Source organism: Dromiciops gliroides, chromosome 5 (genome assembly GCF_019393635.1).
Source record: "Dromiciops gliroides isolate mDroGli1 chromosome 5, mDroGli1.pri, whole genome shotgun sequence".
Classification (NCBI taxonomy): Eukaryota; Metazoa; Chordata; class Mammalia; order Microbiotheria; family Microbiotheriidae; genus Dromiciops; species Dromiciops gliroides.
This window is the reverse complement of record NC_057865.1, coordinates 38,880,880-38,905,230: the sequence shown is the minus strand read 5'-3', so window position 1 is coordinate 38,905,230 and position 24,351 is coordinate 38,880,880. Positions and strand designations below refer to the sequence as shown.

The 24,351-nt window shown below is 40.5% G+C and overlaps 1 long non-coding RNA gene across 1 annotated transcript; it reads right to left on the bottom strand.

Annotated features, from left to right (window-relative positions):
• Positions 1–2,026: 2,026 nt before the first annotated feature.
• LOC122728067 lies at positions 2,027–24,351 on the bottom strand. Its single transcript, XR_006353229.1, has 3 exons — positions 24,167–24,351; positions 5,878–6,050; positions 2,027–4,430 (listed from the first exon to the last, which is right to left on the bottom strand). It is a non-coding gene; the product is annotated as an uncharacterized LOC122728067 (long non-coding RNA).

Genomic DNA, 24,351 nt, shown 5'->3' with positions numbered 1-24,351 from the left:
CAGGGTGCTGCATCCCTAACCTCCACGATGTGGAAGGGGTAATTGTATATGGAAAAGAAGACGTCCCAGAGAGATGTCCAGGTCCTGGACCCCATCAAGGTGTCATCCCAATCAGCATCCCAGGTACAAGTCTGCGGGATGGATAGGTGCACTTCCTTCCTGCTCTAGCAATTAGGAGCTTCAGGCCAGACCAAGCTACCAGGTCAATTACAAAGTGAGCTACCAACCTATTTGCCTGAAGAATAGTTTGCCCTGCTAGGGCAAGCAGGGAAAAGCTTGGAAGTTTTTGGGAAATCTTGGCGGCCTCTTCTAGAAGGAGACTGCAAACCCTGACAAGAGTAGGGGTCAATAGTGGACTATGCCAGTGAGTTCCAGGTCCTGAGTCAGGCTCTGGCCTGAGACAGGCTGGCTCTCAGAGAGATTGACCTCCAACCCCTATGGAAGACTAGCCTTGTGGAAGCTTCGGCCTCTTGGTGTGAGTTGATCCAGCCATGTCTAAGGATCAAAGACTATCTCCACCTTTCTAGGACTCTCTGAAATTCCTCTCCCTCCACCCCTTCTGACCATTCCTCTGTCTTAGAACCATGGACTGTTAGCACATTAGCACTAGCAGGGACCTTAAAGTCATCTAGTCCAATCTCCTCATTTTACTAGAAAATCTGGGTACATTTTTTTGGCCCTCCCTTCATACCAGAGAAGGTCTGAATTTTTTATTTTTCTTTTTTGGGGTGTTTACAGTACCTTATTGTAAAATTGGGGTCATATGGTCATAGGCTCTGTGTCATCTGAGGCTTCCGTAAAATCCTTCCAACATTCCCAATTAAATTTTTTTTTTTTGGCAGGGCAATGAGGGTTGAGTGACTTGCCCAGGGTCACACAGCTAGTAAGTGTCAAGTGTCTGAGGCTGGATTTCAACTCAGGTCCTCCTGAATCCAAGGCCAGTGCTTTATTCACTGTGCCACCTAGCTGCCCCCCAATTAATTTCTTATGCCAACTCATAATATATCAAAACTTTGATGGGGAAAGTACTCATTACTTTTTGCCTATGAACATGCTCAGGTCTTCCTAATTCTAAAAATCCAAAGCAAAACACTTTTCCTTGATCCTGATACCTTTTTTATCCCCCAGCTTCTTGAACGAGTAGACTGTCTCTCCCTCATCACCAACCACACACTGACCAACTTTTTCTAATCCAACGTCTACGTCTTATATTGTACTCCAGCTCCTTTCTAGAACGGGGGCTTCTCAAGTTCACCAGAGAGAATTCCAGTGGCCTTATCTTAGTCATTCTCCTAGAGCTCTCTGAAATAGGCTAAGGAGGAGGACACGCCTCCTCCTTGACGCTCCGTCTTCTCTTGCCCCCCACTGATACTGCTGGTTCTTGTCCTTTTTCTTGTCCTGTTTTCTCTTTTTCCTCTCCCTTGTTTCACCCATCCAGTCACCAAGGCTTGAAAAGTCTGGCTTTATGGAATCAGCAAAGTGTTATCCACTAGAAGGAACCTCAGTAGGACCTGAACACCCACAGAGATTCCTTCAACTTCTTCCATTGGTGAACGTGTCTCCCTCATTTATGCTTTAATATTGATAATCAGAGGGCTGTTAAACAGTTTTCTCTGGGATGGCATCCCTGACAATTCTCCCTTTGGAAACATTTTCCAAATTTATCCTCTCTTCTCTTTTTCTGTTGGCACTATCTTAGTTCAGACCGTCACTCCATCTTGGCTCCTCATTGTTCTCTACTATCCATTTCTCATAATCCCCCTCAGCTCTTAGGCTTCGTAAACTCTACAGGCTATTCTCCATAGCCCCCATAGGGGGCAGCTAGGTGGCTCAGTAGATAGAGCATTGGCTCTGAAGTTGGGAAGACCTGAGTTCAAATCCCAACTCAGACACTTAGTAGCTGTGTGACCCTAGGCAAGTCACTTAACCCCAACTGCCTTAAACATCTGGGGCCATCTCTTGTTGTCTTAATATCTATCTTGCCCCTGGACCCAGATGACCCTGGAGGATAGTGAGGTTGGTGACCTTGCACAGCTTTGCCTTACTTAAATCCAATTCACTGCAAGTCATGATATCACCCTGATGTCATGGTCCTCTTCAAGAACTAAGGACAAACAATAACAACATAGCTCCAGTGACTCAGTTCCCAGCAATGCTGCTCTTCCTTATAGTTCTTAACTTGGAATCTGTGAATTTGTTTTAAAAAAAATATTTTGATAACTGAATTTCAATTTAATTGGTTTCCTTTGTTGTCCTATGTATTTTATTTTATACATTTTAAAAACATGATTCTGAGGAGTCCATAGGCTTCACTGGATGGCCAAAGGGGTCCCATGACACATAAAAGGTAGCATCAGCTCCTCTGTAGGGAAAATGTCTGCCACCATACAGCACGTGACACTTGTCATTTTATACTGAGAAATAGCTCTCTGATCCCTGGTCTATATATAGCAATCAGCTTTCGGTTATATTAATCAAATCCAAAGAGACGTGCCCATTTTCAGCCTATAATGTCTGCTTGTTCCAAAGATGTTTCTGTAGATTTTTGACCTGTTTATTACATGCTCTATGAATATCTTTTTAAGCCTATACTTTTTTTGGCAAGGAGGCGTTCACATTTCTATAGTTATTTTAGGGTTATTGGCACTGTTTATTAATATTGAACAGATTTTTATTGGGATACTTTTGTATCTGTTATGGTGCATTGTACAGTTCTGAATGTATACATTAAGACTGGTATTGCATAGGGGTTAATTTCTTTAAATATTTTGTTCCCACTCAGCATTGAATGCACTTTCTCAGTAGATCTTGTGAGGCCTTCTCTTTCATATCTTAATAAATTTTGCCTAGAGGAGACAGATATTATTTGTAGGTATCACCTTTTATCTTATCAATGTGACCTCTGTATTCAAGCTCAAAGCCTCAATCTTTACCTTCCTTTGGAACAAATTAAGAATTTTACACTTATTGAGCTCAAATGACATTTTTATATCCTTGGAGAAAGAGACCATGCTTTGAAGGACTTATTTAATGTATTTTTTGGTGGGGTCATAGAGGCTGTTATGATACATGTACACAGTAGGCCAAAAGTCAGAAAGGGGGCTGCTGTTTTAATACCTTTTTGAAATTTTTTTGCTTTTTATGAGATTTTTCATACAGAATATAAATTCATTTTCTATATATACTGCATCCAATGCTGAGGTATTGTAAATCAAAAACAAAAAATAAAGGAAATATTAAATATTCTTGACTTTCGACCCACCCTGAACATCCAGGGATTAATCAAGTGTTTGGGTTTGACTTCTTAGTTTGGAAACTATACTTAGTCCTATTTAGGAAAGATAACTGATTTAAATCTAGGCATAATTATAATGGACAAACTTCCTCCTTGAAAAATGCCTCATGTCCAATTTTTCTTTATATCATCATGTTGGTGTTTTGTTTTAAATACAATTTTCCACGTGAACATAAAACTTTCTAGTGTTCTCACTTTATTAAGGCCAGTCTATGTATTTTCAGGACATGAATAAGCCATGAGTGCAGAACTTTGTCATAGGGTTTTGGATAACCAATAAAGGCAATATGTTATGGCACTTAGGGCCGGTTAACAATTACCAAATTGATAACAAATTGCTCTTTATACCTCTGGGATTTCTTGACACACCACTCATGCTCTTCAGATAACATATTGTTTTATTCTAAGTATTTAAGGGGTTGGGAAAGGGAGACAACCTGTGAGTATGTTATCCAGAGTTCATAAATACATAAACGACCTTTATTTGGAGGAGTCACTGGTGTTCTCATCTTTTGGCAATAGCTACATGAAGGCTCCTAACACGAAAGGTGAGATCAGGCTTGCTTTCAGAGAGAAAGCTGGTAAAGTGCTTTGCTAGTAATTCTTGTGCCACTGGGAAACATTGGAGTCAATAATTGACCTTATGTGGCTTCTGCTTCCATTTTGCAGAGAAGCTAGAATTTCTGACATCTCCTTTGATAGAATATCCTTCATTATTGCAATAGTGTGCAGTATTTTTTTTTCTTACTTGATCCAATGTGCATTTTCATTGTGTTGAACTTCTTGTAACCACATAGACTAAAAAGTTTCCAAAGCCTACTGCTCTGGGTTCTCTCTCACCTTTAATTTCTTTACTTCTCAAACTTCTGTAGTCAAGTTAATTGATGTTGAATGGTTTGTTTTATTATTTATGCTCGATTTGATACTTCCTATCACTTTAATCTTTTGACCTTTAATTCCATTCACTGATTAAGGAATCAATGATAATAGTGGGCAATTTATAGTTATTGTTGCCATTTCTCTCCTGGATCTTCTCTTCTTCTCTCTTTCCATCATTCAGAGAGTTGGGCCAATTTCCTCAAAGTACTCCAGGCCTGGTTCTGAGAAGACTGGCTGTGGATTGTGGAAACAGCAGCTAGGCAGAATGAAATTGGTAACCCCATTAGAATTCTTAAAGCATAGCTGATTACATCTCTAAAACATAAATTCTTTAGCCCGATATTCAAAGTCCCCAATAATCTCATGCTAAACTACCTTTCTCTTTTTCTCCCACTACCAATCACCTTCTCCCACCTCTAATTCCAATGCACCAGGAAAATGGTACAATTTGCTGTTCCCAAACCTGCCCTCTGCTTTTTTTTTTTAAATCACCATATCTTTTGATATGTTGTTATTTTTCCAAGTCTAGCTTACTTTCTTCTATGAAAGTCTTTTCCAAATCCCAACCAGACCAGAAGTAATATGGCCTACTTTGATAGCCCTTTGATGTTCTCTTGTGGTCTTGATCACATTTTGCACATACTCCAGAATTATTTTCTTGACCTCTACCAGCACTGGCTGATTACTGGGAAGAATGTCAACTCATTCCCTCAGACTCTAGGGAGCAGCTGTGGGGATAGTTGTTGTGTTTCCTGATTGATATTGATTAGTCAGACTACATTAATTGTTAGCAAGGGTTATTTACTGAAGTGGGAGAGTAAGAAATTGAAACAAAACATCCCTTGGATAGGGGTACACTTTCCTACCTTTACCAGACCAAGGGAAAGCGGGCTCAAGCTTAGAGAACACAAATGTGAAGAGGTAGCTCACAGGTCCTTGAAATCCTCTTGTTGGAGGCCTTAAAATATTCCCTTTAGGGATGGTATTTTTCCCCCCTAATGGGCACTGTAAGGGCCAAATTTAGTATGGGGAGAATTAATTGGGCAGCTCGCCATAATATTGGGGTTCAGAAAATAATAAGACCTCTAGGTCCAAAGTTTCCTCCCTTACAAACTGCCTTTTTTTAGTTATTTCTTCCAGACTAATAAAAAAGCAGATTAACAGCCTCTTTTCCACAAACAAACCAGGTTTATTAATGGGAACAAAATTTGCAACACATGTGAAGTTAATAAAGCCAGGGACAATGAAAAAGAGAATGGGGGAAGAGAAAAAATATGACCCACTTCTCAGATGATTAGAATCTAACAAAGACTGACTCAAACCCCAAACTTGCCTCCAGCTCAGCTAGCCCAAAGACCTGGCCTTGCTTCCACAACACAAACTCACCACCACCTGGAATCCCTAGTTCCAATGAGAATCAGCTGTGCTGTCTTTCCCGGTTGGGTCCGAAGGTCAACCACCACCCAGCTCCTCTCTCTCCATTTCTCCTGGAGTTCTCCCTTCCCCCTTCCTACCTCTCCCACAGGAAGGGGAGGCTTTTAGCCATGTTGAGTCTCCAATTGGTTCAACATATCCCCTGGGCTGTCCTCATTATAATTTGGCCAGGCCTATGTGGGTATAAGGGAACTACTAGGGGAGGCTTACTTAGTTTGATATTTTGACTCAATAAATGTTTTTTTTCTATAATCTCTTCAAGTACTCACCCATCTTCTCTTAGGCTTTTCAGGATTACATCTGTTTAGTCCGACCATAATGAAGCAAAGATGTGGTCATGGAAACCCCGAACGCCAAATTCCTTACACCACTTTGGAGAGTCTTGAATCTACATTCAGTCTGTCCTTGGCTTCTGATGCAGATGCTGAAGTTAGCCAGGATGCTGGTGAGAAAATGGGAATCCAAAATTCTCTGGACCTTTGAAGCTTACAGGATCCTCTTTCAATGAAGGGGGAGGAAGGAGGTAGCCAAAACACTCTCTCCACCATGGCAGTCCTCACGGGAAGGGTGAAAGGCTCTCTATTCGCCTGAGTTTTGAGCTTGCTACCTGGTTTTATACAGATCCACCCAATCACAGCTGACTTCTAGCATCTAATTGAAATGTCTTTGGTTTAAGGAGGTGTTCAGGCCTTGTTCTCACCTAATTCCCATGGGTTCATCCAATCATCACTTGTCAAAGGTAATTACTTTCAAATGGGATAAGGTGGTCCGTGGAGCCCCACCCTTAGAAATGGTTCTTTTTTTTTTTTCTTCTGCCTTGTCTCTCTTGCAAAACTACCAATTGCTTGAAAAGCAGGACTACGTTAGAGGACAAGGGGCCTTTGGGGTCATTTGCTCTAGAACAACTCTCTCATTTTACAAATGAGAAAATCAAAACCAAGAGTGGGTAGGTGACTTGCCCGAGGTCATCTAATTAGTAAGTAGCAAAAGCCAAAATCTGACCCCAGACACAGAGATAGCAAATGTAATGTCCTGTACATGGAACAGTAAGTAGGTTGGTTTGCCTGGAACATAGATTTCACAGAGGAAAATAAATAACATTCAATAAGTTTAGAAAGGGAGGCTGGGGCCAGATTGAAAGGGTTCTGAAATTCAAATAGAAGATAATATACTTTAAGAGGCAAGAGGGATACAATGAAGTTTATTGAGCAAGAAGAGAGTGACATAGTCAAATCTGTGCTTTGCTGCTGTTATTGCTGTTTCAGTCATGTATGACTCTTTGTGACTCCATTTGGGGTTTCTTGGCAAAGATACCGGAGTGGTTTGCTATTTCCTTCTCCAGCTCATTTTAAAGATGAGGAAACTGAGGCAAGTAGGTTTAAGTGACTTGCCCAGGGTCACACAGTAGGAAGTATCTCATCTCAGACACTTACTAGCTGTGTGATCTGGAGCAAGTCGCTTAATCCCAATTGCCTTAAATATATATCTTGCCATTGGACTCAGATGGCTCTGGAGGAGAGAGTGAGGCTGGAGACTTTATACAGCTCTCCCTCACTTTGATCCAATTCACTGTAAGTCATGACATCACCTGCCAAAGTCATGGTCCTCTTTGAGAATGAAGGACAAACAACAATTTGAGGTTCAACTTAAACTCAGGAAGAATCTTCTTGACTCTAGGCCCAGAGCTCTGTGCACTATGGTGCCACCTACCTGCCCACAATTTGGCAGCTGTCAGTCAGCAAGGATTTATTAAGGGTTTACTTTGTGCCTAGGACTGTGCTAAGTGTTAGAAATACAAATAGGAGACCGTATGCAAACAACTGGTGTAAATAGGATGTAATCTCAGAGGGAAGACATGGCAGAGGATGGACTGGGAAGGGGAGGAAATGAGGGCCCAAAGTCCAGTTAGGAGGCCAATGAAATAGTCCAGTTGAGGGGGTTATGGGGGCTGTGTGAATGGAGAGATGTTGGGAAGCTGTAAGGGTGAAGGAAGAGAGGATGAGCCTGAGTTTGTGAGCCTGAGGGACAGAAAGGGGGGTGGTGAAGATAATTGGAAAGAGGGGAGGGAGGGTTAAGGAGAAAGATAAGGAGGGGTTTTTTTGGCGATGTATTGAGTTTGGAAAGTATATCTAGACAAAAAAAAAGAAAGTATATCTAAGTAATAGTTTTAGAAAGAGAAGACAAAAAAAATTTTAAAAGAAGAAAAAAAAGAAAGAAGAATTATTTTCAGGAGTGAATAACTGTCTCTGTATTTGTCTATTTTGAAATGTGGGTTTTCATACATAGAATTTTCTATTTTAAATTTCTATCTAGAATTTCTTCTAGAAATTTTCTAAAAGCAATTTATCTGTCCCCTCCCTGAGAATTTCAAGCATATGAACTCAAGAAAGAGCTACACGACTGATGATGTTGCCTATGGGTTCCTATTGTTTTTCTTCCTTGTTGACAAATGATTATTTATTGGTCTGGAAATGAAAATGAAAGGACAGAAATATGATGGCAGCACCAATACTAACATTATAGTAGGACTTTGCCTCTACACTGTGTCTCTCCTTTGAGTGACATAAAGTTATGAAAGAAAAAGGCCTCAGGAGAATGTTGGCCTGGGGCCCTTGAAGAACAAATTTTTTTTAAGAGGAACAATTTAAATTTATTTGACTTTGACATCCAGAATCTATAAGAAACTTCTACAAATTTGTAAGAACAACCAATATCCAGAATTGTAAAAATAAAGCACATTTTTTCCATTTTTTAAAATCATAAAAGTATTTTATTATTTTCCAGTTACATCTAAAGATAGTTTTCAACATTTGTTTTCATAAGATTTTTAGTTCCAAATTTTTTCTCCCTCCCTCCATTTCCTCCTCCCTCCCCAAGAAAGAAAAGCAGTCTAATATAGATTATATACGTACAATCACATTAAACCTATTTCTCCATTAGTAATGTTATGAAAGAATCAGAGCACAAGGGAAAAACCTCAAAAAAGAAAAAAAAAATAACCCCAAAGTAGAAACAGTAGGGTTCAATCTGCATTCAGAATCCACAGTTCTTTTTTCTGGATGTGGAGAACATTTTCTATCTTGAGTTCTTTGAAATTGTCTTGGATCACTGCACTACTGAGAAGAGCCAAGTCTATCATAATTGATCATCACACAATGTTGCTGTTGCTGTGTACAATGCTCTCCTGGTTCTGCTCACTTCACTTAGCATCAGTTAAGTCTTTCCAGGTTTCTCTGAAATCTGCCTGCTCGTCATTTCTTACAGTACAGTAGTATTCTATTACATTCATATACCACAACTTGTGCTTCCCTTCTAATTTTGGCTGCATTGCTTCTGTTTGTACAAAACCTTTTTAATTTAATGTAATCAAAATGATCCATTTTGTATTTCATAATATTCTCTATCTCTTGTTTGGACATAAATTGTTCTCCTTTCCATAAATCTGAGAGGTAAATTATTCCTTCCTCTCTTAATTTACCTATGGTATCACCCTTTATGTCTAAATCCTGTACCTATTTTGATCTTGTTTTGGTATATGGTGTAAGATGTTGGTCTATGCCTAGAAAACTATAGAATTAATCAATAAAACCAAGAGCTGGTTTTATGAAAAAATCCATAAAATAGATAAAACTTTGGTTAATTTGATTTAAAAAAGAAGAAAAGCATATTACCAGTATCAAAAATGAAAGGGGTATATTTGCTATCAGTTAAGTGGAAATTAAATAATAATTAGGAGCTATTTTACTCAACTATATGGCAATAAATTTGACAATCTAAATGAAATGGATAAATATTTACAAAAATATAAATTGCCCAGATTAACAGAAGAGGAAATAAAATCCTTAAATAAGCCCATTTTACAAAAAGAAATTGAACAAGCCATCAATGAACTCCTTGTTAAGGGCTAAAATTCCAGCTAAACTGTCTAAAATATTTAATGAGCGGTCGCCAATAAATTATAAGCTTTAGCAAGAGTTAGGCTTTTAAGCATTTATTAAGGAGAATAAGAATTTGGTAAAGAGAGAGAGAAAGGCCTACATTCATCTATCTATTAAAGGGAGAGCACATTTCTAGCTCCGCTCTCCACCAGAGTCCAAAGGAAAAGAGCGAGACAGAGCGCCAGTCTCTTCCTTCTTCCTCCCACTAGCCAACATCACTTCCTGACGTCAAAGAAAAGACGCACGTTCTTGCCCTCAAAGACCTTCCTTTCATGGCGGAACTTTTCTACAGTAAGTCACCAGCAGGTGGCGTCATTCCAATCGTTACACTCCCTAAGAAAAAATCTCCAGGGCCAGATGGGTTTACAAGTGAATTCTACCAAACATTTAAAGAACAATTAATTCCAATACTCTACAAATTATTTTGAAAAGTAGGTGAAGGAATTCTATCAAATTCCTTTTATGACACAAACATGTTGATACCTAAACGATGCAGAGCCAGAACAGAGAATGAAGATTTTCCTAATGAATATCAATTTAAAAATCTTAAATTAAGTATTATCAAGGAGATTACAGCAATTCATCGCCAGGATAATACACTATGACCAGGTGAGATTTATGCCAGGAATGCAGGGCTGGTTCAACATTAGGAAAACTATCAATAGAATCAACCACATCAATAACAAAACTAACCCAAATCATATGATTCTCTCATTAGATACACAGAAAGCTTTTGACAAAATACAGCACTCATTCCTAATAAAAACACTAGAGAGTATAGGAATAGGTGGAGCTTTCTTTCAAATAATAAGCAGTATCTACCTAAAACCATCAGCAAACATGTTATAGGAATAAGTTAGAGGTATTTCCAATAAACTTGGGTGAAACAGGGATGTCTATTATTTAATATACTATTATACTCTATTATTTCATATATACTAGAAATGTTAGCTTTAGCAATAAGAGAAGAAAAAGGAATAAAAGGATTTAGAATAGGTAAGGAGGAGACAAAACTACCACTCTTTGCAGATGATATGATGGTATACTTAGAGACTCCTAAAGAATCACCTAAAACACTACTTTAAACAATGAGCAACTTTAGTAAAGTTGTAGGATATAAAATAAGTCCACATAAATCATCAGCATTTCTATACATGACCAACAAAGCTCAGCAGCAAGAGATAGAAAGAGAAAATTCCATTCAAAGTAACTGTGGCTAGCTGTGTGACTCTGGGCAAGTCACTTAACCCTCAGTGCTCCCCCCCCCCCCAAAAAAAGTAACTGTAGAACATATAAAATACTTGGCAGTATACCTGCCAAGACAAACCCAGGAACTCTATGAACACAATTATAAAACACTTTTCACACAAAGAAAATCAGATCTAAATAATTGGAAAGATGTCAATTGCTCATGGATAGGCCAATTTAATATAATAAAAATGACAATTCTACCTAAATTAATTTACTTATTCCATGCCATACCAATCAGACTACCTACAAATTATTTTATAGAGCTAGAAAAAATAATAACAAAATTCATCTGGAAGAACAAAAGGTCAAGAATATCAAGGGAACTAATGAAAAAAAAATGTACAGGACGGTGGGCTAGCCGTACCAAATCTGGTACACCAATGGAATAGGTTAGGCACAGGAGACACAGTAGTAAATGACTATGGTAATCTACTGTTTGATAAACTCAAAGACTCCGGCTTCTGGGATAGGAACTCAGTATTTGACAAAAACTGCTAGGAAAATTGGAAGATAGTAAGGCACATTTTAAGAACAAAACAGGAATGACAAATTTTAAATGTGAAACATTCAACATCATCATTGATCAAAATATCAGCCTCTTCCCAAAGTTCCTCCTTGTTGCTTATTTTTTCTACCTCTGCCAAATCCTAAAGATTTTTCATAAATGGAAAAAGGTGTTTGTTTCATAAAGTAAAGATGGTACTTATTGGAAGGGTTGGGGAACCATAAACCAGACATGATGAATTAATGAAAAAACACTTATTGAACTCCTATTCCTAAATTGCAAGTGCTATGCTCAGCACTGGGGGAAAACAACTAGAGAAAGACAGTCTATGGTCAAGTTGATACTTTGGGTGGAAGGACAACATATTAAGTGTTTAGCTACTGGGTAAATGAAAAGTTTTACATCTTCTAAGTCATAAGAATGCACCAGAGGGGCATTTGGCATGGCCCAGGCAGGCATGTTAGATGGTCAGCAAATCAGATGGATAGTAGGAAACTGTAGGGCATAGAAGCAGGGTCAAGTGGTAAAGCCAGGAAGTCCTTAGACAGCAGTGTCAGGGCAGATGGCAAGGTTTATTTCACAGTCCATCTTACCTGAAGGAAAAGATGGTGACTTTCATTAACCCAAGTCATGTGAGCAGTCAAGCAGTCTGGCTTGGCTTCTAGGTGGTCTGGGGCAAGAGTTAAACAAGTCAAAGTTCAGTTGGATCTGACAGAGATGAGGATATCTGCCCTTCTCTTATTTTTTAGTACATATGAACACTTTTCACAGCTGTTTATAGTATGATTTCTTTTTTGTTTGTATTATTTAAAAAACAGCACATAGAAAAACTGAGAAAGCATATTAAGGGAAAAAATGGCCAAATATAGCCATGGAATGAATACAGTTCCAACACAAGGGGGAAAAAGGTCAAGAGAAAAAAAATGATTTGGAGATTATATTGTGGGTTCAACAGTGACACTTTAAATGTCAACATCTGGAAGTACTGATTGAGTCTTCTCACTTCTTTCTAGTTGCTTCTCTGGCTAATCTTTGAGCTTCAACACTGCCTTCAACTTTTGAATGAGCAGGAACATACTTCCACTCTACATTCATGTCCCGGGTCACATTATCCAGCCTAGTGAATTGGTCTCTGTGGATGACATCGGTATTTTTACTTGTTTTCCAGCCATTTTCTTTCCAGTTGTCAATCCATTCACTCATCCCTCTGGTGATAAGTTGGTTATCTGTTCACACAATGAGTTTGTCCACATTTTGGGCCTTTGCTCAATTAATTTGACAGCAGCTTCTAATGATGCTCTTTGGTTTGTCCATCGTCCAGAATGTGTGCCACTTATGTTTAGATCATGGCCTGGTCCCCAGCAGACACCAACACCTCCTTGTGCACCTTCTCTTCCATTATGTTTGCAGGCACCCTTGACACACACAATGCTAGGGTCTGAACCCTGCTGTGGCTGCCCATACCAACTTTCAGAGCCTCTAGTCGGCCAGTCGTAGTCACAGCTCCATGAGTCCCTTGGATTGTGTTGCCAACTCATCTTCAGTCTCTCATTGGAAAAGATAGCGATGCTGACCTTCAGAGAATGTGAATAGAACAGACAATTTTTAATCCTTTTATTTGAAACCACTGTAAAATGATGCAGGTTAGTGCGGCACACTGTGACTTACTGCTGCCCCCTGGTGGAACTGCTTCTTCTAAAAGAAGAGAAGGAGAAAATGTGGTCTCTGATCGTTGCTACTCCTGCCTCTGGCAGGTGTCTTGATGGACAATCTATCAAAGTCTGGGGAGACTCGTGGTGGGAGAGATGGCTGATAACTACAAATTTACTGAGAACTGACTGATTTCCCACCTAGTCCCCTTCCCAGGCCAGTGAAAAGTGAACTGCATGGGGCTAACCAATCTTTGTCAATTCCAGACTCTTGATCGACTTATGGACCTCTCCCACCTCCCCCCAAGCAAACTATCCCCTCCCAACGGCTCCCCCCCTTATTCCCTGGACTTTGTGTTATTTTGCAAAAGGGTCCACCTACAAGCAGTTTCTATTTAGAGTTAAGTAGCTTCTATACTTAACTAAAGGGTAGTCTCATAGCTCCCTTTGTTAAAGATTTATTTACATTAAGTTCCCTTTGTTCCGTTACCCTGTAAGAAACAGGTAAACTGAGGCAGGACCCCGGTCTGGTGCAAAGCAGGAAGGCCATTTATTCTCAGTCTTGCAAGAACGGGCAAGTACCCCAAAGGAGTACTGCAACTTGTCCCAGTGAAGTCCTCCTTTTTATCCTAGATCTAACGCAAGGTCCCTCCCCCATCTGGGTTCACATTCTTCTCAATACTTCTAAACATGTAGGACCCCCCCCCCAGATGTGGGAGCACCAGACCCTGAGATTTTACAATCCTTTGTTCTCTAACTTTAGAGAAAAGGAAGGGAAATTTTGGGGCGTGGGAATAAGCTTTTAGGGCTTGGATTACGTGGTTTGTTCTTAGGGAAACATGCTCTACTGGTTAACTGTTAACTCAGAAGGAAAAAGGAAGGAATGGCGGAGATGGGGGGAAGAAGGCCCCAGGACTTGAATAATGTATCCTGCCCATTGAGGCAGACACATCAGTCCTATCACATCCCATAAAACCCTGTCCTCAGTTCCCATCTTTGGGTATTCCTAGCTTCTTGTTTTATGATACCAGGAGCTATAGTTCCTCTGCCCCGATTAAAGACTTTCTTTTTTCCTATATTGCTCGTTTCCTTAATTAACATGGCCAGAAGGTGAAAACATTTGTTTTTGGCCATAATTGTAGATTATGGCATGGAGGAACCTGGCCTACGATGGAGGAACGGATGACATACACACCTCAATGAAATTACTAACAACCATCCTTTTAATCTGTCTTACCCTTTCTAGTATCCCCTGCCCCACTCTCACTCACACTGGTGGGCCCTAGGTTGACTACTCTTGCTTTGGGGTTTGAGGGGGTAACCCTGGGGGTTGCTGGAGTTTCTAGAAAAGCCGTTTTATAAGCCCTCACTGGTATGCTTCAGACCGATAAGCCAGGCTAAATTGGCTTTAGAAAGGGTATTTGCTAAGTAGGTATAGGAAAGATAATTGTTACAACCAAAACCTCTCCACCCTCACCCCCCAAAGTGGGGACCTATTTTCCACTCACACTCACACACACACACATAGAGGTAATGAGGCATACCTACAGAGAACAACCATAGCAAAGGGATAACACAGTTCCTTATCCCTTTTCTCCCCTTGAAGAGGGAAGTTCCCTGTAGGTGTACCTCTTCTGGGCTCGGAGGATTGGTGCTTTCCTGGAATCCATGGCTTACACAACTCTCTACCCTGAGGAGTCACACTTCCTGAAGTTGCTATTCCTCAGTGTTTGTAATTTGTCCTCAGTAGGGCTCCCAGAGCAGATGTTGTGAGAATGTAGTGGGACCCCAACCTCCAAGGAATCCTTAAACATTCCCAAGGGAAAGGCAGTTCTGTACACCCAGAGGAATGGGTGTTGCTGAGCAGGACCTTTGGAAGCTGATAAGCAATACCGAGGTCTACAAGACGATATGCAGGATATGGATGGATGCTGCATATCTGATACCCCATTATTCAAAGATCCCCTCCCACTTATATTGCCCCTCCCAGTTTTTGCATTTCCTCTTGCTTCGTCATTTCTTCCCCTTTGTTTTATAAGCATATAAAAGATCAGGTCTTTTCTCACTTAAGTGGTTTTCCATAGTGATCTGTTCCCTGGCCAAATATTCCTCTCGCCTAATAAATCTTTTTATATTTGTGATGAGCCTCCAATTCTTTGGGTGAGCTAGTTTTCCCCCCACACCCATCCAGGTCACAAGTCCCCCCAACACAGATACTGCCATCAGTCTTCACTTGTTGCTGGAACACTGCTACCTAGAAGATGGTAACTACAGATTTTCTGACCTTTCAAAATTCATGAAGTCATCACCTGATCTTTGTTTTTTTTTTGTGAGGCAACTGGGGGTTAAGTGACTTGCCTAGGGTCACACAGCTAGTAAGTGTTAAATGTCTGAGGCCGCATTTGAACTCAGGTTCTCCTGACTCCAGGGCTGGTGCTCAATCCACTGCGCCACCTGATCTTTGGGAGAACAGAATGAGAGAAAAAAAAGAGGCTCTTCTTCCTACACCCCCCCAGGCAATTCCCTCTTAGGAGTCCTCTAACTCTGGATTTGACCACCACTTGAGTGACTGGTTTTGAACATAATCCAAAGTCTAATTCAGTCAAATCACTGTCTTTGTGGTGATTAAAAAGATTCAAGAGGCATAGTTTCTGCATAATTTAATCATTTTATTAATAAACCCAGCACGTTTATTAATAAAAATTGGTCATTTGGCCATCTCTCTTAGACCAAAGACAGCCATGACGGATGGGTTCACAGTTTATATACCCTTCAGAAGAGATGCTCTCCAGGGTGGGAATCAACCCTGAGTAGTTAATAATTAATAAATTAATAAATAATTAATAACAAGGAATATTACAATGAAGGGCTAAGAGTGACCTCATATCAGCCTTGGATAGAGAGACTAACTTTATACTCAGACCACCTCCAACCTGGAGCAATTTAGACAAAAGGGTCTGTCTCCACCCAAGCTTGATTGAATGGAATTTACCTTAGACTAAAGATAGAGAAAGTTAACACAACCTTCAAAGACTGAGGTCCTGAAAACAGAAAAAGAGGGAACTTCAAATCTCCCCAAATCATTAGTTTATTATTAGATTATGATTATCAGAAATAATTTCTCTCATCTTTATGTAATAACCAACACATTTTATTCCTCTTAAATTGATTAAGATCTTCTTTCTACTTAGAAGCTCTCTAGCCTTTCTATGATTAAGTGGATCTTTGTTGTTGTTCAGTTGTTTTCAATTATGTCTGAGTCTTGGCACTCTATCCACTGTGCTATCTAGCAGCCCTAAGTGGATCTTGACATAGCCTCTATTCATTAAAATACCAAGTAAGTCCTTTCCATCAATTTCCTCCAAAGTACATTTATGTAATTATTGCCATTTTATAGATGAGAAAATACTGTGATTTCCCAGGCAGGCACTGAAGTAAGGCTAGATTCAGAATTTATCATTTTTTGTGTTGAAATCAACATGGCCAAAGGGCAGCTGGGTGGTGCAGTGGATTCAGGAGGACCTGAGTTCAAATCTGGCTTCAGACACTTGACACTTATTAGCTATGTGACCCTGGGCAAATCACTTAACCCTCATTGCCCAGACCTGCCCCTCTCCGCCCCAAAAAAGAAATCAATGTGGCCAAATGATTTCTTTGCAATAATTTAATAAGGCATCTCTTAGGCATTCTTGCTGCTTCCTTCAGGTGTCTCCATTGCCCTCCACCCGTCTTTTTTTTTTTTTTTTTTTTGGTTTGGGGATACATTAAACTGCCCCAGATAAAAAGGGCACAGATAATGTATGCAAAATAAATGTAAATTTATGGGAATTAGAGAGCAGAGTAAAGTGGGGGGGGGCGGGAAGAGAGGGAAGGGAATAAGCATTTACATTGTTTATATTATCTTCTTCCTCTCTCCCTTAAGCAAATCACTCGATCAATCTGGGCCTTTTGTAAAATGGACTTGGACTAGATGATTTTTAGGGTCCCTTCTACCTCTAAATCTCTTATCTTATGGTGCAAAGGTGGTTTTATTTTCCCAGAGTTTACCTCATCCCTTGGTATTTTTCCAACACTCATTCCTTTGACTTAGGAAATATAAAAAGCCGACACATTGCTAGAAATGCACATTCTTCACAAGCCCCCTGAGAAGGAAGCAGTGCAAACGTACTTATTTTTACATTTCCAGCTAAGGAAGCCAATTGTCCCAAATTCAAGAGCTGGGCCATGAATGTGAGCCTCTGACCCCCGAGCCTCCTGCGCTTCCCTGCTCCAACGTCGCTGTCTTTCAAGCAGTTTGATTTAATGAGAAAACAAACCATGCTTGTACTCTGACCTCACTGTTGGGCATAGAAAGCAAGCAACGCTGAAAGATAACGGTTTTTTTTTAGGGAATTGGGGTCATTATTTTTGCTCTTGTTCATCCAAAAGGGGCACCCAAGCCAAAATTGCTGATGCTATCGGCCTGGAAAAAGCCTGATGGCTAAGCTGTAATTGTATTGTCCGAGGCAGGCGGGGCATGTTACCCGGTGTCACCGTGGGGGCCTCTGCTTGCTTCATCTTTATTAGAGAGTCAGCTATTAAAAATTAGACATGATTTCTGAGGATTCCAGAGAGAAAAGGGCTGCATGACACATACTCTGTATTTAAACAACAAGAGAACTTTTCAAAGGCTCAGAGTGCTCTGGGAAGCCATCAGGCACAATTCTTTGTGCTACAGTCTGAGGATATCAACCTTATCGGAGCCTAGATTTCTGGATTAAGGGGAAAGAAGAGAAAGCACTCAAAGCCTAAACACAAAAGCAATTCCTAACATAAACGAACCTGAAAAGGTGAACCAACAACAAACACAGTAAAAAGTCCACAACAGAAATCCCTGTAGTTAGTGATATTGAAGACAACTTAGAAATGTATGGAGAATGTTATTGTAATCTGTTACACATCATCTCCAAGGGCTTCTGATTTAAAGGTTGGTGTTGTCAAGCCCAAGAGACTGGTGAGATCTATAATCATTCAAAGAAAGCTTGGCCATCTAAATAGCCACACAGGAATAAACAAGGGGATGAAGAAAGGCTGTTAATGATGCTATTCGGCTGAATGGACAACCTATAGAACCTGTCCACTGGCACACGTATAATATATGAGGACTGACGCTGAATCAGTAATGGAGAAAAGCAGTCTATATCACCTTTGGGAAATTCCAAGGTTCTTTGGATGGCTTCAAACTTTTCAAGGAAGCAGTGGCCCACCTTTAAATATCAATATTCTTTTTGTGTTATTCTAGGGTGACAACTTATGTAACAGCAGAGTCTCTGAAGGACTGATGTTCGAGATTGCCCACAGGCCAATGGAGAGGTACTCGGTGGATGTGGGGAGGCCTTAACTATTAACAAAGAATTCTGAAGAAGCTGTAAAAAGGATGTTATCAAAGGAATATATGATGGATGATGAGAGTGAGAGAAAGCCAACAGACACTATACTGCACTAGTTTCCTCAGTGTTAAGAGAAATTGAGGAAGGCCTAGCCCACTTAGTATATTGCGTAGGAAACTTATGGGAAGAAATGGACAAAAATTCACTCAACATGGGCAGGCATGGAAGGAAATGCTTTGGTGGTATAGTGGATAGAGTGAAGGCCTTAGAATCAGGAAAACCTGAGTTCAAATATTGAGATACTTTGTAGTGGAAATACATTTTGCTGTGTAATTGATATTTCTTAGACTCTACTTTGTCGCTCGGGGCCCAGCTTGTAATTTTACATGGACACACTTTTAATTTGCTGTGCAGTTTAATTTTCTAGCTGGCTCGCTGAACGCGTTGCCTCCCTGGAATGTCTATTTTGATAAGCTACAATACTTTGCCCCATCTGTTGGCATCAGGCCATCATTGTTAAGAGCACCTTGCTCATATCCACCACCAGTCTCAGGTCGTGGCAAGTGCACCACCAAGAAAGCTTCCTGTAATGACTCTGGAAGTTTCCCCTTTCTCCCAGAATCCAACTGCATCAGCCACATGGTTAATAGGTCAAGCCTGGACCACCAGTAGCTCCCTTCAGCGCATGAGCCCCTGACCAAAATTAAGACTAGGTTTCTTGGCAGCCACACCTCCACAGGCAAGGTCGGACAAGCAGCCTGGCCTCCATTCTTTGCCCCCTCCGGAGAGAACAAGGGCTCCATCACTGAATCTTGTGCTTCAAGCTCTGTGGAAGCCCCTATTGTCTTATAAGTCACTGACCGGGGCTGGGACTAGACCTCCAGTAGCTACACCTTTGTGTACTTGTCCTCACTAAGCAAGGACTGAGGGCTCACAGAGAGGGAACACCTTCCGGTCCCTTTGGACAATGAACTGCTGACTAGGGCTGAGAACAGGACTCGTGCCCCAGTGGAAGGAAGCCCTTTCACCATGATACGGTCAGTCAAGGTGAGGCCTGCAACTCAGGAAGATGAGTCTTCTTGACTCCAGGCTTGGTGCTCCTGCAAGGCCTCATTTTCCAAGTTGATTATTTTTATAGTGTTGTTGTTCTTGTAAACATTGTTCTGCTGTTCTGCTCCCTTCACTCTGCATCAGTTCGTCTGTCTTTCCTTCCTCATTGCTTACGGTACAATTGTACGCCGTCACATTCACAGATTATTCAGTCACTCCTCAATTTTTCAGCATCCTCCTAGTTTCCTGGGGTTTTTTTGCTACCACAAAAAGAGCTGCTATAACTATTTTTGTACATAAAGGGCTTTTTTCTCTTTCTTTGATCCATTCTGGGTATAGGTCTAGTAGTAGTTTTGCTGAGTCAAAGGGCATGTCCTGTTTAGTAACTTGTGTATAATTAAAAGTTGCTTTCCAGAAGGGTATTCATTCACAGGTCTGCCAACAGTGCATCAATATGCTTGCTTTCACACAGGCCCTCCAACATTTTTCATTTTCCATTTTTGTCATCTTTACCACTCTGATGAGTGTGAAACAAAATCTCAGAATTGCTTTAATTTGCATTTCTCAAATTAGTAGAGATTTGGGGCATTTTTTTTTCCATATGGTTCTAGATAGCCTGTGTCTCTTCTTTGAGAACTACCTGTTTGTATCCTTAGACCATTTATCAAATGGGGAATGGCTCATTTTCTTATAAATTTGAACCAATTCTTTACATATTTTCTACACTGGACCTTTATCAGAAAAAAACTTACTACAAAAATATTTCCCAGTTGTTTCTTTTATTTTAGCTTTATTAGGTTTGTGCAAAAACTTTTTAGTTTTACATTATCAAGATTATCCATTTTATTTCCTGTGATCCTCTCTATTTCTTATTTGATCATGAACTTTTCTTCTAACCATAGATCTAATAGGTAATTTTCCTTCATGTTCTCTAATTTGTTTACAATGTGACATTTTATACCCAGTTCATGTATGGATTTGGAGGGTTTTTTTGCATAAAGTGTGAGGTATTGACCTAAATCTATTTCTTCTATGTTGCTACCCAATTTTCCTGGCAGTTTAAAAAAAAATAGTGAATAGTCCTAATCCCAGTATTTTAAGTCTTTGTATTTATCAAATTCAAGGGTATTAGATGCATTTTCTTCTATACGTTGTATACATAATTGATTCCACTGATTGATCTGTTTTTTAAATCACTTTCTTTTTTTGGGTATACTTCTTGCATTTATTTAATTTTTTCTTTTTTGGTGTGGTAATTGGGGTTAAGTGACTTGCCCAGGGTCACAATGCTAATAAGTGTCAAGTGTCTTGGGCTGGATTTGAACTCAGGTCCTCCTGACTCCAGGGCTGGTGCTCTATCCACTGTGCCACCTACCTGCCCTGATTAATCTATTTTTTAACCAGTACCAAATTGTTTTTAAGAATTACTGTTTGAAATTTGGTACTGCTAGGCCCAACTGTTGCCATTCTTTTGATTATTTCTCTTTAGATTCTTGAGGTTTTTTTCCTATTACTTTTTCTCATTTTGTAAAGCAGTACTGCTAAGTTAATTTAGGCAGTATTGACATTTTTATTATAGTGGCTCTTCCTACTCACGTTATTCAGTCATTTCAGTCATGTCTTACTCTTCATGACCCTACTTGGGGTTTTCTTGGCAAAGATACTAAAGTGGTTTGCCCTTTCCTCTTCCAGCTCATTTTATGGATGAGGAAACTGAGCTAAACAGAATAAAGTGACTCGTCCAGGATCACACAGCTAGGAAGTGTCTGAGGCTGGATTTGAACTCTGGTCTTCCTGACTCTAGGTCTGGCACTCTACTTACTGCACCATCTAGCTGCTCCTTACCTACCCATGAATGATCAGTATTTTCCTAATGATGTAGATTTGTTTTTATATATGTACACAGTGGTTTGTAGTTGTATTTATACAGTTCTTGTATGTTTCTTGGAAGGTAGACTCCCAGTTATTTTTATACATTCTGTAGTGATTTTAAATGTAGGAGATAAATTTCTCTTTTCTCTTCTCGTTATGTTAGGGCTTGGTTTAGAAAATAAGGTGTATATATATAATATGGATGGGCTTGCCTGAAGTAGGAGTCCATGGGAGGTACACTCTAATCAGGATACCTAGATCCCAAGATATTTTCTGAATGATGTTCCAAGAAAAGGCTATAGCCAGAAACATGAACCAAAGAAAGGGATTTTGAGAGATTTTCACTCCTCCTTAAGATTTAGCCAGCATCGTGTAAGCCCATAGTTGAGGCTCTGGGCCATGTGTTATCCCCTCAAAAATGTGAAAAAGCCCTAGAATAAGGGTTCCACACATTGAACTCAAGATTGTATTGGATAGGACAAGAAGACATGGATCAGTGTGGTGAACGCTTATCACTGGTGGTTTGTGTATTTATGGATAAATCTTTTAGAGCTAGACTTAAGCAGTATACAGCTATGTTTTTATCATTGATATCTAGAACTGGACTAACTTAGTATGTTTAACTATATTCTGTGAATAAGCAGGTGTCTGGTATGGTACAAAGTGCTTTCTATCCAAAGTCCTAAGGACTGTGGGGGTACAGTCAAAAGGGTGCTGAACTTGGAATGATAACATTTTGGTTTGAATCTAGCTCTGCCATTTATTAGCCATGTGACCTTGGACAAGTCACTTAAATCTCAGTTTCCTGAGATGCAGGCATCTCAAACTCATTATATCCAAAAAGGTCATTATCTTTCCCTTTAAACCTACCCTCTTTAGAAATTTTCAGTTTTTGTCAAGGGCACAACCAACCTTCCAAGACAACTCAGCAAGCAATTTTTTTGGAGGGTGGGGCAATGAGGATTAAATGACTTGCCCAGGGTCACACAGCTAGTATGTGTGAAGGGTTTGAGGTCAGATTTGAACTCAGGTCCTCCTGAATCCAGGGCCGGTACTTTATCCACTGCGCCACCTAGCTGCCCCTAGCAAGCATTTATTAAGCGTCTACTATGTGCCAGGCACTGTCTGAAGTGCTGGGGATTTTTAAAAAAAGGGCAAAAAACTAGTCCCTGATCTCAAGGAGGTCTTGGTATAATAGAGGAAATAACATGCAAACAACTACATACAAGATAAACCGGAGATAATCCCAGGGAAAATGTACAAGTTAGAAGAACTGGGGTGTGGGCAGCTAGGTGGCGCAGTAGATAAAGCACTGGCCCTGGATTCAGAAAGACCTGAGTTCAAATTCAGCCTCAGCCTCAGACACTTGACACTTACTAGCTGTGTGACCCTGGGTAAATCACTTAACCCTCATTGCCCTGCCCCTCCCCCCCCCAAAAGAACTGGGAATGATGGAACTTTAGCTGAGACCTGAAAGAAACCAGCAAAGCATGTCACAGAAGTTCTGAATTTAGGTGTCATCCTCTACTCTAGACTCTCCTTTATCTCCTACATCCAATCAGTTGCTAAATCTTATCCTTCTTTCTCCACAACATCTTTCTCATCCTTCCTCTCTCCTGAGACACCCTAGCTGAAGCAGCTAAGAGGTACAGGGGAAAGCATGCTGGGCTTGGGGTCAGGTAGACCTGAATTCAAATCCTGTCTCACTTACCAGCTAGTGACACCCTGGGTAAATCATTTAATTGTTATGTGTCTTAGTTTCCTCATCTGTAAGATGGGGATAATAACATACTTCATGGGGTTATTGTGAGGATCAAATGAGATATTTGTAAAGAGCTTTGCCAACCATAAAGTTCTTTATGGTATAAAGCTAACTATAATTATTAGTATTAGTAGGTCCGGGCCTTCATCATTCCATTGACCTGGACTATTGCAGTAGCCTCATAACTGGTCTATCTGCCTCAAGTCTCTTCCCTCTTCCATCCATCCTTCCACAAAGCTGCCAAAGTGATTTTTCAACCCAAGGTGCAGGTTCCATCGGAGTCTTTCCCTTCCTCAGTAAACTCCAGTGGCTCCCTACTATGACCTCCAGGATTCAATTTAAATTCTTCTGTTTGGCATTTCAAGGCCCTTCACAACCCGACCCTGACCTCTTCCTCCAGCCTTTTTACATAGTACTCTTCTTCAGGACCCTACGATCCACACCAAATGGACAGCCTGCCCCCTCTGGGTACCAGACTGTAGGAAAGATGGTGGAGGCAAAAAGGGGTTAACAGATCCACTGAGGCTTGAGTACCTAAAAGAGTTAACAGAGAAACTAAGGTGTGTGTTCTTACAGTAACCAAGAGGGTTTGTCTCTATCAACTCTCACCATCAACAGAGACAGTAACTAGGGACTAATAGCCATTAATATTCCTACGTGACAGGACACCTAGAAACCAGATCTAAGTAAAGAGATACCATCGACACAGAGACCCTATGAGATGGACAAGTTTCAGCATATTTTTTTTAAAGGACCAAAAATGTCCTTAGGCTCACCTTATGACGTCTAAACCCCCAAAACACACCTCCAGGGAAAAAGGTACCCGCCTCGGGGGTTGTTTTAGGACCCCAGGAAGCCCATATTAGGATAAACCCTCCCATGAACCTCTCCCAAGGAGGAGGCTAAGATAATGAGGAGATAATCTAATATTTCTCACTATAAATATAATAATATCACCTCTCTCCATGGTGATCTTCCTGAGGTCAGCAATCTTTCAATAAAACTTGGGAAACTGAGTCACCGAGTCTTGTAATTTCTTTGGGACGCCTCCCGATCAGTCTAATCCCCTCAATTCCATCCCACAGGAGGAAGATTTGCGGTTGTTCCCCTCCCCCAGGAGCCTTCTTCCCAATGACTCCCAGGTACCTAATTAGATATTCACCTGTTTACAAGTCAATGTCTCAACAGTCTGGAACGTGAGCTCCAGGAGGGCAGGGATGGTTTCCTCGGGCGTTCCCGGGAAGCCCACCCGGAGGCGCTTCGTCAATTCCGCTGCCTGAACTGACGCTCCGAGCCCTCTGCGTCTTTAGCGTCCCTCGTCTCGGTTGCGCAACCGAGGCAGCCACG